Genomic DNA, 18,825 nt, shown 5'->3' with positions numbered 1-18,825 from the left:
ACTAAAGTGGTATTTTTATTCTTTTTATCCTATGGCCACTCATAAAGGTTTTAGATACTATTATCAAAAGCTAACAAGCAATGATACCCACTTATGAACTCTTTAAAAGTAGAGCTCTTTGTGACAATTCAAAAAATATTCAAGTATTTATATTTAGTGGCTAAGCATATATAGCTAATAGTGGTACAATTACAAGACTGGAATTGGGTTGAAAAAGTGAATTGTGAAAAAGTGAAAACATGGTGCATGTTTTTAAAATCTTTTCTAAAATGCAACACTCCTGTTGATACATTACCTATTTTGTTTGTAGCCCATGTGTATATCCCAGTATAAAGCCTTAAAAATGATTTCACATGACAGTTTAGTTATAAGCCCAGAAATATATGCCTTGACATTTGAGTTAATATGCCACTGACATTCATTCTGGGAAATCAGTATTCTTTAATTGACAAGGAAGTTCCCTTTGATTGAAATCTGCCCAAAATAGGTTGTCTCATTCTTGCAGTTGTTACCTGGACATACTGCTTTTATTGCAGATGCTATGATTAAAGGTGTGACCATTAGATAATTGCTCAGAGGTGTGTAGTTTCTTTCTATTTGTTTCTTTAGGAAGACAAATCTTTGTTTTGGTGTATTTCATTTCTATATAAAATATATCTGTGGTGATGTAGGTAATTGGCATTATTTATGCAAGACTGTTGGAATTTAGTACTTTGTGAGATAAATCTGGTTATGGAAAAGGGAACCAGTCTCATAACATTTTGCCTACACACACTTCTAAAAAATTATTTATCAAGATCCATATTTTCCTTAAACTGTTAATTTAGATGTGCTGAAATATAACCTATAAATTTTGTTTTTGATAACTGATGTTACCAAAAAAAAGCAAACCTTACGAATCTTCACATGTCTGGTTCCAATTAATCTGCTTAGACTATTTAATGGATAAAATAACAAACCTGATTTAGTCAATCTGGAGTTTTGCACCAATTTTCTGTGTGCCCCTTTAAGGTCTAATGCCTTTTCCTACACATATTTAGTTCATGGTTATACTCAACTAAAACCTGGGATTAGAAGAATAAGTAACTAGATGTATTTTCTTAAAAATTTTTTGCAGTTACATCAGTATAAAAGGGAGATGATCTCAAAATGAATGTCAATAATCATTGAAAGAACACTATATACATGTTTTATGAGTTCAATTTATCAAACACCTACAAATACCAGTGCTGGGAATATAAAGAAGATTAAGACATGGGTGGTCCTTGCTCTCAGAAAATTTCCAGTCCATTAAGGAGACTGACAATAATACAATTAGTTCATCCCTGCAATCTGTAATGATTTCTATCTACTCCTTGGGCTTTGTATTGGTAAGGTATCAGATGATCTCACAACAATACTTTCTGTATGTTTTAAAATTTTTAAAGACATTCATTTGTTTGGCACAAAGTGAACAAAAGTGAACTATCTCCAGAAAGCTGTATGGCTTCTGAGATAACTTATATTTTCTGTACTTTTTCATGTGTAGAAAGGGGACAGTATTAGCTTCCTGTTCCTGACACATCTGCTCACTTATTTTGAGCCTTGCATCACAATTAATTCTTGGGTCTGTTGTAGAATCTGCTGAAAGAATAGTGGTGGGACACTGAATTGAGCCAGAAAAAAATTTTTAGGTTTAATTCTAAAACCTAAAATAGTTATTTTCCTCTTACCACTTCCCTCTCTACTGCAAAATAATTTTATATTTTCATCACTGTAAATTTTTATAGGTGATTAGGAAAGGAGAGGAGGCTTCTACAAAGACTATCATTTAAGTCAATTTGCTATTTTTTCCAGCATATATTTGCTAACTTGCAGAATTAATTATCTCAAAGCTACAAGGCTGAGTTTATTTTTCATACAAACAAATTGGTGATTGTTTAGCAGACTTTTAAAAAAGTTTTATTTATATAAAGTTTTGTTGGGAATTTAGAGTAAAAATTATAGATGTTAAGTTTCTTTAACACAAGAATTAAAGCCAAATTAAATTTATTCTTTCTAATACTTTTAGAGATTAGTTTTTAGAATGTAGTTTTAGAGTATAATTTCCATCTTTTATATACAATGATGAAAAATACCAGGAGAGAAAGGAGCAAACATTTGACTGAATTAATTGAATGCCGTTTACCCTTGAGGATATGTTGTATTTTAATTGTCTTCTGTTTTAATCATGGTTTTTGGAGTAAGTCTGTATTATGCTTTCCTTTTAGAGGACATTGCATCTCATTTTGTCTCACCATAATCACAGATCTCTTTATGTGATCAGTTAATTCATACTGGGTGTTGTCACACATTTCATTTCTGATCCTCTCCATTTTCCTCAACTCCTTGCTTCCACTCCAGCTGAAATAAAAGCTCTTGACTTTGTACTCTGCTGACCTGTGTAGTTCGGTTTCAGCCCCTTTGATATTTAGATGTGTGATGACCTTGGGCAAATCACTTAACTTTCTGAGATCCAGTTCCTCCAATTTTTTTGGGGGGGGGGTCAGATAAGGGTCATCAGAGTAAGTTATCATTGAAAATCTTGATAGTTTTTATTTATTTATTTATTTATTTATTTATTTATTTATTTATTATTAAAAAAAAATTTTTTTTCAACGTTTATTTTATTTTTTTGGGGACAGAGAGAGACCGAGCATGAACGGGGGAGGGGCAGAGAGAGAGGGAGACACAGAATCGGAAACAGGCTCCAGGCTCTGAGCCATCAGCCCAGAGCCCGACGCGGGGCTTGAACTCACGGACCGCGAGATCGTGACCTGGCTGAAGTCGGACGCTTAACCGACTGCGCCACCCAGGCGCCCCTGAAAAATCTTGATAGTTTTTAAAGGTGAATCACTGTTCACAGATTTTCAAGAGCTTTTCTCAAACCACCTTTGAAATCTTAGTTATGACTGTCCCTCAGAGAGAAATTTTTCTTTAGGTTATACCTCTGTTTAAGAGTACCATCATGTTGGGGTTCTGGGGTAGCTCAGTTGGCTTAGCCTATAAGCGTGGAGGTCACCTGAGAGATTCTCTTTCCCTCTCTTCCTGCCTGTCCCCTGCTCGCACTCTGTCTCTCAAAATAAACAAGTATTTAAAAAAATGGGAGTGGGGGGTGCTCAGTTAAGCCCTGACTTTGGCTCAGGTCATGATCTCATGGTTTGCAGTTTCGAGACCCATATCAGGCTCTCTGCTGTCAGCATGGGGCCTGCTTTGGATCCTCTGTCCCCTTCTCTCTCTCTCTGCTCCTCCACTGCTTGCACTCTCCCCCTCTAAATAAATAAATAAATAAATAAATAAATAAATAAATAAACAAACAAACAAACATAAACATTAAAAAAATAAAAAGAGTACCATCATGTCATAGTTTATTTACTGAATCCAAGTTGAGACTGAATTTTCACATCTAACCAACAGGAGTTCCTTCTCCAAAGCTAGACAGAATTACCTTAAAAGTTAAGTGACTCCAGCCCAGAGTATGAATCCAAGTCTAACAAAATGAGAAATGCCTAAACAGGCTTCTTTTTTTTCAGTGCCTCTCCCTCAATCTTTAAAGCCTAGCTTAAATGCTGCCTTCTTGAGCATTTCCATTCAAGCTGGAGGTGATTTTTCTTTGAACAGCTATATTCATCGAATTGGGCAGTTGGTAGGTTGTTTAATTAATGTCTGCTTCAGGCACAGCTGAGTGTAATTCTCCTAAGGCTGTAGCTCTGACATCTTATTTTTGGTAATTCAGCGTTAGAGTTTGGTGTAAATAAACCCTACTAATGATGCAGATGAGGCCAAGCTAGAAATTGGTAACATGATCTGATAGGTCATTTGTTAATAAGCTCAACATATTCTTTCTGTCCTTTCTTCCAAGAAGACTTCCTACCCATCATGAGTATGACATGCATTTTTTGTTTTCTGATAATTATAATGAATTTGGCCATCTTCTATACAGGTCTCCTTAGTGGATATTTGTAGGGAAGTGGACTAAAGTCAAGGATGAAGACTGGCCATGGAAGAAACTGAAGGGGAAACTAGAACACTATATGCTTGGTCTGGAGCATGATAATGTTCTACTTTTCTTTCTTTCTTTCTTTCTTTCTTTCTTTCTTTCTTTCTTTCTTTCTTTCTTTCTTTCTTTCTTTCTTTCTTTCTTTTTCTAAGTAGGCTTCACACCCAGTGCAGAGCCCAAAGCAGGGCTTGAACTCGTGACCCTGAGATCAAGAGTCAGACACTTAACTAACTGAGCCACCCAGGCACCCCAATATTTTACATTCTAAAAATACACATTTTATATATTTTTTATATTCTAAAAATATACATTAAAAATGTTCTACAATATAATCCTGACTTTAATTATGGTGGTAAAAACACTGGCATGGCCAAAGTTTTGTTTTTGTCTTTGTTTTTGTTTTTGTTTTTGTTTTTTGTGGCTGACATCTCAGTAGTAGCTGAGTAGAACAGAAGTCTTCTCATCCTGTTTGGCTGGGATTTGCAGCTCATTTCACATCTGTAGGAGATTACTTCCATTATCCTCAAGGTATAGGTTATTTCCATATAAAATAATTCTGTATATATTTTTCAACTCATATAGAATTCCATATTAATTGATCAAGTAATTATCAATATCCATTGCCAAAATGTTACCAGGTCAGAGTGATAAAGATTGCATTTGTTTTACTAATATCTATTCCTTACAGCATCGTGTAGTAGCCATGTGGTTTGATGAGGATTTATCCTAACCCTAAGTCCACCAGTTCCAAACTAATGGGGGGTAAACTAGTCCTCACTGTGATTGATTCTGGAATGGTTATAGGAAATTAAGCTACACAAAAATAAGGAATATGTTTTGTTCATTGCTATATCCTCAGTAGCAAAAATAGTACTTGATGTGCTGTAAATGATCAATAAATATTGTTGAAAGAAACAAGATTGTCTGATCAAAATGATGCTTGGGAATTTTGTTTGATCCCCAGAATATTGGATTGTCCATATTTTCCATAAAAATAAACAAGGAAGCATGTTGCAAATATATTCATTATGAGGCCATGAAAGAAATGCCTAAGGATGAAACTAACACAGGGAGAAGAAATGGATGAGAAACAGAGCCTCTGTGTCAACATGTACTTCTACATTACTCCTTTAGTTTATTTATTTAATTATTTTTAAAAAATTTACATCCAAGTTAGTTAACATGTAGTGCAATAATGATTTCAGGAGTAGAACCCAGTGATTCATCACCTACATATAACACCCAGTGCTCATCCCAACAAGTGTCCTCCTTAATGCCCCTTGCCCAGTTAGTCCATCTCCCCACCCAAAACCCTTCCAGCAACCCTGTTTGTTCTCTGTATTTAAGAGTCTCTTATGGTTTGTTCCCCTCCCTGGTTTTATATTATTTTTGCCTCCTTTCCCTTACGTTCATCTGTTTTGTATCTTAAATTCCACATATGAGTGAAGTCATATGGTATTTGTCTTCCTCCAATTTCACTTAGCATAATACACTCTAGTTTCATCCATGTTGTTGCAAATGGCAAGATTTCATTCTTTTTGATTGCTGAGTAATATTCCATTGTGCGTGTGTGTGTGTGTGTGTGTGTGTGTGTGTGTGTGTGTGTGTACCACATCTTCTTTATCCATTCGTCAGTTGATAGACATTGGGCTCTTTCCGTACTTTGGCTACTGTTGATAGCACTACTATAAACGTTGGGGTGCATGTGCCCCTTCAAAACAGCACTCCTGTATCCTTTGGATAAATACTTAGTAGTGCAATTGCTGGATGGTAGGGTGGTTCTATTTTTAATTTTTTGAGGAACCTCTATACTGTTTTCCAGAGTGGCCGCACCAGTTTGCATTCCCACTAGTAGTGCAAAAGAGAGCCTCTTTCTCCGCATCCTCGCTAACATCTGTTTTTGCCTGAGTTGTTAATGTTAGCCATTCTGACAGGTGTGAGGTAGTATCTCATTGTGGTTTTGATTTTGTATTTCCCTGATTACATTACTCCTATAGTTTATCTTGAATTGTATATTTTTGGTTCAACCAAGAGCAGCATCCAAAATGATTTATTGAGAATGGTTCAAGGTGTAAAACAAAGAAGAGTACATTCATAGCGCTTCTATACATACTAATCCTTGAGGCTAAGAGTTTAAAGACTTGAATACAAAACTGTCACATGACAATCAGTGACTGAATTAGGGTTTTTTGGTAAAAATTCCGAGACGTGAAACCTAAGAAGTTTTCATGTTGTGGTTGAGCCAGAGCCTGTTTAACAAATCAACAAATAGTTTTAAAAATATAATTTTTTCGGGGCGCCTGGGTGGCGCAGTCGGTTAAGCGTCCGACTTCAGCCAGGTCACGATCTCACGGTCCGTGAGTTCGAGCTCCGCGTCGGGCTCTGGGCTGATGGCTCGGAGCCTGGAGCCTGTTTCCGATTCTGTGTCTCCCTCTCTCTCTGCCCCTCCCCCGTTAATGCTCTGTCTCTCTCTGTCCCAAAAATAAATAAACGTTGAAAAAAATATATAATTTTTTCTACATCTAGAAGCTTAGTGAGTTTTAGGTAATACATAGAAAACTGGGTAAGTTCCTTTTAGGTAAATTTTGCTTATGTGGCTTTTTACCTTCCCTGAATTTGGTATAAGATCATGTGTACTTAGAACACAGTGGTATATACATAGTGCGAAATAAAACATTTGAGGTGGCTTTAATCTAGGTGCAATGACTATAATTTCCTTTACTGATCAGAAATAAGGCATGTCTTTTCTCTGCCTTTCCATTATACATTGAAGATCTATTTAAATATGTTGTAGAATTGTAGCCTTAGACTCTCCTCCAAAACAGTTACCAAAATTTAACACAAATCTGTAACGATTTGAGCTTAATCTGAGGGTGTCTCTGTAGTTTTCATTCTATATGACAGAATAGGTAATAAAGACTCAGAATTTAAATTTTGAAAGCTGCACTCTGGAATGCCATTTGAAAGCCAAAATGAGAGAGGTAATGGAGACTTAAATTAGGCATACAATGATTGTCTTCTATCTGATCCCCACATTCTAATTTAAATACCTGATCTTTCTGTTTGGCTGGCACTTTGTACATTCCTTTACCTGCTACCCAGTTGTCCAGGTGGGTTTATCTGAGTCCCTTACTAGCTTGAAAACTTTTTGAAGGCAGTGACCATATCTTATGAAATTAGAGATTCTTAGTGTTTCAAAGAGTGGCTGTACTGTGATGAACAATTGGATGGATCATTGAATAAATGAATGGCTGTTCTTCTTGATGGGATCTTAATGCAGATAACTTCAGTGACCAGGTAGTAACACGAATGTGGGAAGGGGCCCAATAAAATATAATAGGGAGTTGTAGGCCTGTGACATACCTTGCTTATGTACATTCAAAATTAATATTGATTTAAAAAAACTTGAATGTCAAGATGCTTATGAAGATTGGTCGTTTGGAATCCCTGCATTAGGTCTTCTTTAAAAAAATCTGAACCTGGAGTTAAAAGACTTATCTATGCTGCTTACTAGCCTTGTGACTTTTCTATGCCTGTTTTTCATTTATAAAATGAAGATAATAACTTGTTTGACTATCTTGTAGGATCATTGTGATGATCAAATGAGATAATGTATCAGAGATTTTTTTTAAATGTATAGCAATAAATAATTCTTAGGTAACGTTATAAATTTGTAGGAGCATAAATTATGGGGGGCTTTCTAAGTGCAAACAAGAAGAGCCACAGAGATAAAGGCTCATTAGCACTTACGGAACATAACAAAGAATTTTGACAATGGTTTTTATTGTAATTCATATATAAATTCAAATAACTTGATTTTGGTAGATAGAGTGCAACCTAGGAATTTGGAACTGCTTGGAATTTTCTAAAGAGTTTATATGACGAGGTCCAAAAAGCCTTCCTGTTAAGAGAAAACTCATTGGGAAGTCCTCATGGAATAGCGAATAGATTCAGACACTATTTGAATTACAAAGTTACATACCTAAGGGTTAACTACATTTCTTCCTCCGATTTGTGATGATTGTTGGTCTTCCCTTCACAGCCAGCCCCTTAGGAAGGTGAAGTCTAAACCCTTCCATGGAGAAGGAAAAAGCTGTGGCACTAAGATTCTTCTTCCCCCAAGGGGGAGAGTAGATAGAACTTTTTTTTTTAATTGTTTAATGTTTATTTATTTGTTTATTTATTTTGAGAGAGCATGAAAGTGGTGGAGGGACAGAGAGAGAGGGAGACACAGAATCTGAAACAGGCTCCAGGCTCTGAGCTGTCAGCACAGTTCTTGATGCTGGGCTTGAACCCATGAGCCATGAGATCATGACCTGAGCCAAAGTCAGACCCTTAACTGACTGAGCCACTAGAACTTTTTTTTAAAAACATATATAGATAATCTAAGTGATGAGGAGAACATCAGTAGACCTTGTCTTCTCTCAGCAAGAGAATGGAAAAAATGTCCTGAAGATATTCTCTCGAAATATTTATTGAGTACTTGCTATTTGCCAAGCACTGACAGACACTGGGGTCGTACTGGTGACAAAACAGACATAGTCCTTCCTGGTCCTTTGATGCTTAATGGCTGACATAGACATTAAACAATTTACTCTTGAAATAATTTTTCCTATACATGGGAATAGATGATAATACAAAAATATTTGTGAGCCTATTTTCCAATGTAGGGTATTATAGTTCTTTCCATCTTTTCTCTCCAAACGAATTTTCTTACATCCTTCAAAATAAACTTAAAAGTCCTTCTTTGTTTCTCTTCTTCAAGGTTACTGCTAAGTCTGATTGTTTTTTTTTTTTTTTTAATTTTTTTTTTTTTCAACGTTTATTTATTTTTGGGACAGAGAGAGTCAGAGCATGAACGGGGGAGGGGCAGAGAGAGAGGGAGACACAGAATCGGAAACAGGCTCCAGGCTCTGAGCCATCAGCCCAGAGCCTGACGTGGGGCTCGAACTCACGGACCGCGAGATCGTGACCTGGCTGGAGTCGGACGCTTAACCGACTGCGCCACCCAGGCGCCCCAGTCTGATTGTTTAAAGATTTACAACTTAATTCAACCCTGAAAGTAGACATAGGCAAATTCTCTAAAATCTCAAAGTAAATAAAACAAATAATTAAAAAACAAAAGAATTAAGAGCAACGCTAAGTTATGATAAATAGTTTAACTGTAAACACTCTTGCAAACTTTTTAATTTGAATAAATCTTAGTGAATTTTTTTAAAGGTAAAAAGTCCATTAAAACATATTTCTTATTACTTATTTCTTATTTATCTCATTGGTAGTAGGTACTCAATGAGTATTTATTGTATAAATGAATAAATTCATGGCCAGATACTGAAGGATGTGGAATACAGTGGGAAAAAATGAAATTTTACTTCCCTCCTACAGGCCATGACCCTATGGAGCTGATGAATATAGTTTAAAAAACTGGCAACAGTATCAGGGGTGCCTGGGTGGCTCAGTTGGTTAAGTGTCTGACTTTGGCTCAGGTCATGACCTCAGTGCTTGTGGGTTTGAGCCCCTCTTTAGGCTCTGTGCTGATAGCTCAGAGCCTGGAGACTGCTTCAGATTCTCTTTCTCTCTCTCTCTCTCTCTCTCTCTCTCTCTCTCTCTCTCTGCCCCTCCCCCACTCTTGTTCTGTTTCTCAAAAATAAATAAACATTAAAAACAATTTAAAAAAGACAGCCAACAGTACCAAAACCTCATTGTCTACAGGACAGGAGGAATTTAAAAAACAAAAAACCAAAAAAACCTCAAAGGCAAACACTATTCAAAAGTTGCTGGCTTGAGATAATCTTAAGTATTTACTACTTATCTCACTTTCAGCACAAACATGCTATTTACAAACCTGTTTTGCAAAGAGGTTTTCCACATCTCTCAATTATTTCTAGCTGCTAGCTGATCTAGTAGTTTAGATCAGAGAAAAATAATAGTCCAACTGGCTTGTTTATCATGATGCAGCTGAAGCTTCCATATTTAAGAAAGTATTTTACATGTCTAAGTAACCATCAAGTCAATTTCACCATTTTTTACTTTACAAAATAGTTTTAAGCTGTGGGGCATATAACTCAGTCATTAATTCAGCGTCTGATAAAGAATTTAGACTTTCTTTTTTGCTAAACTTTAAACTGTCTCCGGAATGCTTTTGAGAGTTTGCTTTGGGGTATTGCCTCTTCTCTCTTTATTGAATTACTGTTCACTTGTTTTGCTTATAATTTCCAATTTGTGGAATTACATGGGGCAAATACTCCTCATTGATTACTTTTTCCTGATTTTCAAGAAATAAAGGATATATTAAAATAAATTTTAATATGTTCATGAATTTTGAGGTTATAAACAGAGAAAAGTTATGTGTTTTAAAGTAAAGCATAGTAATTTCATATTTTTGTAAATGTCTCAACATATACATCTGTCCTAAATAGAACGAAGAGGAAATTAAAACCTCTACTTGAACACTTCTGAAAATAATGAAATCCAGGGGGTAAATACATATTATTGATATTGCCAGCCAAAAATTTAGAGAGTTATGCTTCAGCTCTGATAGTTGAAGGTTTCTACCTATTTTATATACCATTCATCTAGACCTTTCTCACTGTCTCACTATTTTAATTGTTGGGGAAAATGAATTTTAAAAACTTTACAATAAATGTCACTATCTTCAGGTGTTTGCCTCTCTTTGGCTTGAACTCTGGTTTTGAAGAAACTTTAATGGTGAGGTCAAGTGGGAAAGTCTATAGTTCTCTGGCATGAGGACTGAGTATTAGAGAACACAATTGGGCCGAGGACTTACATGGCGCTTTTTTCTTTTTTCTTTTGGCTTAGGTTCTTTTCACATTTTGCTTATCTAAGGCTTACCAATTGACAACCTCTTAGTCTCTTGGATGGTCAACAGTCGTGGTGGCAATAGCTAATTGACTAAAGGCCTATGCATTAGTAATAGAGACTTTCCAGGATATTGGTAGTTTTAAGGTAAGCTACTAATGTATAGTACATGCAGTTTTAAACATGTTTACTGCTGATCTTTTTAGGTTAGGGCTCTAGTATCTTTTCATTTTCCTCCTAATAAATCTGTAAGTATAAGAAAATGCTTCATTACAAATCTAGCGGTTTATAAGTAAATATTGTATTTGATGTGTTTATAGTGTTCACAAGGAATTAGTTTATATATTTTATGTTCAATAAAAATATAATGGATAAATGCCATTACTTGTCTTTCAGCCAATACTACTGTTAGATCTACCTAGAATATTATAGTTTAATCAGCATTTTGTCTTTAGAAAGGATTTTAGGTATCTGGGAGAAAGAGGAAATAAAAAAAAAAAACACTCTTAATACTCAAGTATAACTTATTTTGGTTGCCTAGCTATGGTTATCTATTGGTAAATGTGGCTGGTTTGTTTTATGTTTTTGTTTTTGTTTTGTTTTGTTTTTAAAAGAACACTAGGCTGAGAGTCTCAGAAAAATTTAAATTATGAGTAAAACATTTCTAATTTTAGGCCATTTTTAAAAACTCTTTTCCTTGGAAACAAACAAAAAATGTTTTAAATAATACTGTTCAGAAAACATCCTAAATTATCATAGAAAAATGCTAAGTATAGATTTATGAAATGACTAAAATGACACAAGAAATAACCAAAATTTCATTTAAATTACCCAATGAAGAGTTGTAATTCTATTTGGAAAAAGTTTACAAAATAACAACATTATAGAAAATAGGTTATTATAATGTTTTTAAAATTTTGGTTAGTAATACCTTGAATTTATTATCTATGAGTGTATAAAGGCAATTAATCAAAATTAGAGTGTAAATAAGGTGTATTTTAATAGACTCTGCTCCAAGTTCATTTGTTCATCCTTCCTTCTTTCCTTCCTTCCTTCCTTCCTTCCTTCCTTCCTTCCTTCCTTCCTTCCTTCATTTCTTCCTTCCTTTCTCCTTCCTTCCTTCCTTCCTTCCCTCCTTCCTTCCTTCATTTCTTCCTTCCTTTCTCCTTCCTTCCTTCCTTCCTTCCTTCCTTCCTTCCTTCCTTCCTTCCTTCCTTCCTTTTCATTTTAGAGAGTGTGCACATGTGCACACAAACACCTACGCACAGGGGAAAGGTAGAGGGATAGAGAAAGAAAGAGAGAGAGAGAATCCCAAGCAGGCTCCACACTCAGTGCAGAACCCAACTTGGGGCTGGATCCCATGACCCTGGGATCATGACCTGAGCCAAAATCAAGAGTTGGTTGCTCAACAAACTGAGCCACCCAGCTGCCCTTTATTATTTGTTTTTGATAAAGAATTTGGAAAGTGAGCCTTTATTCAAGGTAAAATAGCAAGGGCCTTCAGTATTTTTTTTGCCCCTGACATCTTTATTCTCTGTTAAGCTGTTATGACTGTGAAGGGAAATAACAATATTAAGGCCTGAAGGATTAACTTGTTACTGAGCTGGTGAAGTAAAATATTTTCTGGGAAAAATGATATTAAAACAACCATTTAAAAATAGTTATACATTTCTTTGGATATTTTGTGTATAGACTGTTGAAGTCATTACTAAAATGAAATTTCAAAACAATAAAAAGAAATAAAGACTTTGTAGAAATTATAATAGTTTATTTGCCTCCTGATAAACAACATATTAAACAGCTAAGGAAATAATGCTCCTAACTTTAAGCTTTTCTTAAGTAACAATAAAAATTAAAATACTACTTTATATATAAAAAGCTATTAAAATAAAATACTAGTTTATATATGAAAAGCTATTAGAATATGCAGCTTCATTCTTTTAATCAGTATACTTAAATAATTATAATTAATTTGTATAAGATTACATAATATTTAATGTAGGTGGAATTATAAAGATGGTTAACATCTGTAATGTTTTGTTAATTATAGTTATGTATGGTTAACAATAATATAATACATATTCATTAATGAAGATTATAGGTCATTACAAACATCTTAGTATTAAAATTTTGGGTCACAATTTAGGCATTACTTTTATATGAATTTCTCTGTGTGACCACAAATAAGAAATTAATCTGCTCCAAAATGTTCAAAGCCACTGTCAAAGAAAAAAACCAAAAAACCAAAAACCTTGACAAAGGCATTTTGAAATAATTGTTGTGTTCAATCAAACTAAAGACACTGCAATGAAGAGGTTAGGTTATTTTGTTTTCTTTTGCATTTCACAAAGTATGCCAGCACTAGATATATTTTTATATTTTATAATTTGAAATAATGAGTTATGTTTAGACAAAGTAACAGTGCATTTAGAGTTGGAAACTACTTTTTATTTTCTTAGCTGCATTCCATCTGTTTTGTCAAAGGCATGGCTCCAGCAGTTTCATGATATCCAAATCATTGGACACAAAGCTCTTATATGTATGTGAATCAGGATAGATTTGTTTTATGTTTGACTTACTTTGGAAGAAAGAACAGCAATGATCGTGAGGTACTTAGATGATTCAGACATTCTCAAAGAGAAAGCCATGCATGGATCCCTAGTTATAGCAATTGTTTAAGGAAAGTATAATTTTGAGCCAGATTATTTGTGAACTATTTGATTTGATTTGATTAATTATAACAGTAGATATGATGACTTCATGGTTTCATTTTTTAGGACTATTAACATTTTCTCCCCTAATACATGTAAACATGTATTGCTGTGTTAAGAAACCTTTTTTTTTTTTTCCCCATGAAAGTAAATCAGAAAAAAATGTTTTGGGACTCATTAAATATTATTATTATTTTTCTAACCAGAAGTATTATGTATATATACTTACTGTAAAATTACAATAAAAAACACATAATATCTCATATGCAGACTGGGTTACATTTTAAATGATAAAAGATTGTTTCCTTTTTTTTTTGTTTTTTGTTTTTTTGTTTTTTTGATTGTTTCCTTTTTGGATCCTATGGAACAAGTACCAATTCTCAAAATGCCTATTGTTGATTTCATTGTTAATGAGAAAAATGACTGTGCTTTCAGTCAGTGAAATGTTAATATATGAGCATATTTGTGAGGGAAAAACATGGAAGTTTTCCAATCTTTTATAAAGAAATTAAGGAGACCCATATATTGAAATTAGATTATGTGTGTGATGACCTTTTACTATTCCCCTTCCTAATATATGAATTAGCTTTAATTTGCATCATATTTTTTTTTCAGTCAAGAAAAGGATGTAAATCAAGTTGGAATTGCTTTATTTCTGAAAATAATCTGTTTTTTTGGTAAGGTTTTACCTAATACATTCTAATATATATGCTTGGTTAAGCTTCTACAAGAGTGAATCATTTATGGGTAATGTGATGCTTATGTAGAAGCTATTATTATTCATTGGCCGCTTGGTTCCTAATAAATTAAAATAAATATATTCTACTTATAAAATGAATGACTCAACTCCTTACCCAAGTAGATATTAAAAGTGTAATTTTTTACTCAAAATTTGCTAACCCCTCAAAACATCAAAATAAGAAGCATGAGTAATAATTTGATTAGCTCTCTAGAATTTATAAAATAATTTTCAAAATCTATAATATAACTAAATAAAATTATTTGAAAAGACTTTGTGAAGCTAGAAAAATAATCTGTCACTTGACAATTTTGTTGAATCATGATAAATGCCTATATTGACCTAATATCTACACTTGTGATTAAAATACTTTCTTTATAATCTTGAGTGGATTAAGTAGTATTTTTGTGAAATTTATTTCCTACTATTAATGTACTGAAAGGAAGTATTTTGCCAAATTTGTTTAGATTTTTCTGCACTTAAAAATATCATTATGTGCTTATTTTACTCTTTCATAATTAAAGATGCTGTAGAGGACCTGAAGCTGATGCTATATGTTGTTTCTTACCTTCTGGAAATACTTTTATACTCCTTCCTAGCTTGTTCTATAGACCTTAACACCAAAAACCACAAATTGCAAATTTAATAAGTCATTTTCTATCAAAAGGTCAATTATGAAACACCTCAAATTTTTCAATTAAAAGAACATAGTCTCTGGGTTCTGTTATGGCCCATATCAGTTAATTTTTTTTTCCCCTTCTTGTGGATTTTTATTTTTTTCCCCTCAGATATTGGTTTTATTTGATGTATCCAAGTCTAAAGTTTCTAAAAAAAAAAAAAAAAAAAAAAGAGAGAAAAAAGAAAAGAAAGAAAGAAACAAAAAAAAGGTAAAGGAATATCTGTAAAAGAAATCCCTATAGGAGTGTTTGGATCTAGTGGTATCTCTGTACATTCTCAGGCTTTTCTATGTTAAAAAAAAAAAAAGAGGGGTGCTCCTGGGTGGCTCAGTTGGTTGAGCAACTGACTCTTGACTTCAGCTCAGGTCAGGACTTTGCCTTTTGTGAGTTCAAGCCCCACATCGGGCTCCTTGCTGATGGTGTAGAGCCTGCTTGGGATTCTCTTTCTCCCTCTCTCTGTCCCTCCCATGCTCTCTCTCTCTCTCTGTCTCTCTCTCAAAATTAGTAAAATAAACTTAAAAACAAAAACAAAAACAAATACTATGTGGGTACCTGGATAGTTCAGTCAGTTAAGCGCCCAACCCTTGATTTCAGCTCAGGTCATGATCTCGTGGTTCCTGAGTTTGAGCCACGCATCAGGCTCCATGCTGACAGTGTGGAACCTGCTTGGGATTCTCTCTCCCCCTGTCTCTCTGCCCATCTTCTGCTTGCTTACGCTCTCTCACTTTCAAAAATAAATAAACTTTGAAAACAAAATAAAATTATCATTATTTTATAGTCATCCCTGGTCTTTAAAGTGACAAAAGATAGGTAGTACACTTAACCTACTTTCAGAAAAGCCTTATTAATTTAAACACTGCTAATTTAGAGTTGATATTCATATAAATGGAAGTTAGCCTTTCTTTTTTTTTTTTTTTTTTTTTTTTTTTTAAATTTTTTTTTTTTTTTTCAACGTTTTTATTTATTTTTGGGACAGAGAGAGACAGAGCGTGAACGGGGGAGGGGCAGAGAGAGAGGGAGACACAGAATCGGAAACAGGCTCCAGGCTCCGAGCCATCAGCCCAGAGCCCGACGCGGGGCTCGAACTCACGGACCGCGAGATCGCGACCTGGCCGAAGTCGGACGCCCAACCGACTGCGCCACCCAGGCGCCCCGGAAGTTAGCCTTTCTTAAGAGAGAGTACTCATGAATAATTTACACAATATTATTTTAGTAATACTTAAAATACTTCAGGGAATTTTTTATGTGCTATTTATATATAAACTATGACATGTTAAATGCAATTTGTCTTTTGTATTATTTAAACAATAAATTTTCTTATTTGTTTATTTATTTATTTTGAGAGAGAGAGAAAACCAGCGCAGGAGGAGCAGAGAGAGGCAGGAGGCAGAGGATCCAAAGCAGGCTCTGTGCTGTCAGCACAGAGCCTGATGTGGGCTTGAACTCACAAACTGTGAGATCACAACCTGAGCCAAAGTCAGATGCTTAACCAACTGAGTCACTTGGGCTCCCCTAAACAATAAATTTTCTAACAAGATGAAATAAATTTGCAATAAATATGGAAAAGAATTGGAAACTTTGATAAAGAGCTCATACAACTCTGTATGATAAGTATGAAATCTCATAAATAAATGGGCATAAATCATGACTATTTTATAAAAGGGGAATTACAGGGGCGCCTGGGTGGCACAGTCGGTTAAGCGTCCGACTTCAGCCAGGTCACGATCTCGCAGTCTGTGAGTTCGAGCCCCGCGTCGGCTCTGGGCTGATGGCTCGGAGCCTGGAGCCTGTTTCCGATTCTGTGTCTCCCTCTCTCTCTGCCCCTCCCCCGTTCATGCTCTGTCTCTCTCTGTCCCAAAAATAAATAAACGTTGAAAAAAAAAATTAAAAAAAAAAATAAAAGGGGAATTACAAATGGTTATGAAATATGAAATGATTTTTCAACCACTATAGTTACTGAACAAATACAAATAATCAGATTAGCAGATCTTGATACTAATGCTGGTGAGGGTGAGGCTCATCTATACCCTTTCTGGGAGAAAAACTGGTTCAACTTTTAGCATTATGTAGCAAAAACCTTTATAAAATGTTTATAAGGCAGCATTTCCTTTTTAAATAATCTATGCAAAGAGAGAATATAAATTCTCACTGAGGTTTATACTCAAAGGTGTTTGACACAACCTTTCTTGTAACAAGGAAAAATTGCAAATAATCTACATTCTTAGGGATATGGTTAGGTAAATCATGCTTCACTCAAATGATGGAACATAATGCAATAATTTATAATAACTAAATTATTTGAATGCCATATGAAAAATGCTTCTGATACATTAGATGAGAAAGGTTAGATACAAAAGTATATAAACAGGTATGATAAAATGAAAGAAAAAAGACTGGAAGGAAATATGACAAAATGCAGTTACATGAGGAGGAACATTATGGGTATTTTTTCCCTACTGCTTTTTTATTTACAATTACTGAGCAAAGAGTATTATTTTATTTTTAAATTAGGGAGGAGAGACCTTAAAAAAAAAATCCATACCCTTTGCCTCAGCTGTCTAGAAATGTATCCTGAGCAAAGAATCCTAAATATTTACTCAGATTTGTACAAAGGGAGTACAACTTTTTTTGTTGTGTTTAATAGCATGCTATTTGGAGCAAGCAAGATATCCAATATAGGTGAATCTTTAAGATATAGTATATTTCTAGAATAGAATATTATATGGTTATTAAAGTTATTTTTCTGAAGAGATTTTCAAATGACAAAATTTTACATAGGAGTGCCTGGGTGGCTCACTTGGTTGGGTGTCCAACTTCGGCTCAGGTCATGATCTCGTGGTTCATGAGTTTGAGCCCAGCATTGGGCTCTGTGCTGACAGTTCAGAGCCTGGAGCCTGCTTTGAATTCTGTGTCTCCCTCTCTCTCTGTCTCCCCCCCCCCCCCCCCGCTCATACTCTGTCTCTCTGTTGCTCAAAAATAAATAAATATTAAAAAAATAATTTAAAAAATATCATATATATGATCTCAACCATATGTGAAATAATATATGGGGGAAATTAAGAATAGAATATAATGTATCAAATGTTGGTGATTTTTATTTTCTTCATTAAATGTTTTTCCATTTTTCAAATATTTTCAAAATGTTTCTCTAATTACTTTTACTATCAGGAAAATATAGGAATTTTTTTTTAAAGATTTTATTTTTTTTAAAGCTTATTTATTTTGAGAGAAAGAGAGAAAACACATGAGCAGGAGGGAGCAGAGAGAGAGAGAGGGAGACACAGAGTCTAAAGCAGGCTCCAGGCTCTGATCTGTCAGCACAGAGCCCAATGTGGGGCTTGACTCACAAACCATGAGATCGTGACCTCAGCCAGAATCCAGAGTTCAGTGCTTAACCAACTGAGCCACCCAGGTGCACCAATAGGAATTTTTAATAAGCAAGTTTTTAAAAGATTTCTCCTGGGTAAAAATTGTCAACCTTAATTACCTAATAACATATACTACTTATAAACTAATAACTTGAAAAGTAGTAACTTAAAAATAATAAAAGCTTTGAAGTTTCCAATCTGACTTTTACCAGTGGAGAGAATTCTTTTCTCTTCAGGTTAAGCATATAATTTCATTAGTAACAAATAACTGATGGTCTATTAGAATGTTGATACCTGAGTCACACTGTTTATTTTTTATCATTAAAAATTTTTTTTTTTATTTTTGAGAGAGAGACAGAGACAGAGACAGAGCATGAGTGGGGGAGAGACAGAGAGAGAGGGAGACACTGAATCTGAAGCAGGCTCCAAGCTCTAAAGCTGTCAGCACAGAGCCCAGTGTGGGGCTTGAACCCACAGGCTGTGAGATTATGAC

The sequence above is a fragment of the Puma concolor genome, chromosome C1, assembly GCF_028749965.1.
Source record: "Puma concolor isolate L17-30 chromosome C1, mPumCon1.1.hap2, whole genome shotgun sequence".
NCBI classification, from domain to species: Eukaryota; Metazoa; Chordata; class Mammalia; order Carnivora; family Felidae; genus Puma; species Puma concolor.
The sequence above is the reverse complement of the archived record's forward strand: the minus strand, read 5'-3'. Positions refer to the sequence as shown.